The following is a 739-nucleotide window of genomic DNA, read 5'->3' on the forward strand; positions in this document are numbered from 1 at the left end:
CCCTTTGTTTCTTGATGAGTCTGGCTAATGGTTTGTCAATTTTATTTATCCTTTCAAAGAACCAGCTTTTGGCTTTGTTGATTTTTGCTATGGTCTCTTTTGTTTCTTTTGCATTTATTTCTGCCCCTAATTTTTTAAGATTTCTTTCCTTCTACTAACCCTGGGGTTCTTCGTTTCTTCCTTTTCTAGTTGCTTTAGGTGTAGAGTTTAGGTTATTTATTTGACTTTTTTCTTGTTTCTTGAGGTATGCCTGTATTGTTATGAACTTTCCCCTTAGGACTGCTTTTACTGTGTCCCACAGGTTTTGGGTTGTTGTGTTTTCATTTTCATTCGTTTCTATGCAAATTTTGATTTCTTTTTTGATTTCTTCTGTGATTTATTGGTTATTCAGCAACGTGTTGTTCAGCCTCCATATGTTGGAATTTTTAATAGTTTTTCTCCTGTAATTGAGATCTAATCTTACTGCATTGTGGTCAGAAAAGATGCTTGGAATGATTTCTATTTTTTTGAATTTACCAAGGCTAGCTTTATGGCCCAGGATGTGATCTATCCTGGAGAAGGTTCCATGTGCGCTTGAGAAAAAGGTGAAATTCATTGTTTTGGGATGAAATGTCTTATAGATATCAATTAGGTCTAACTGGTCTATTGTATCATTTAAAGTTTGTGTTTCCTTGTTAATTTTCTGTTTAGTTGATCTATCCATAGGTGTGAGTGGGGTATTAAAGTCTCCCACTATTAT

This window comes from Bison bison, unplaced genomic scaffold (assembly GCF_000754665.1).
Source record: "Bison bison bison isolate TAMUID 2011002044 unplaced genomic scaffold, Bison_UMD1.0 scf7180017864535, whole genome shotgun sequence".
NCBI lineage: Eukaryota > Metazoa > Chordata > Mammalia > Artiodactyla > Bovidae > Bison > Bison bison.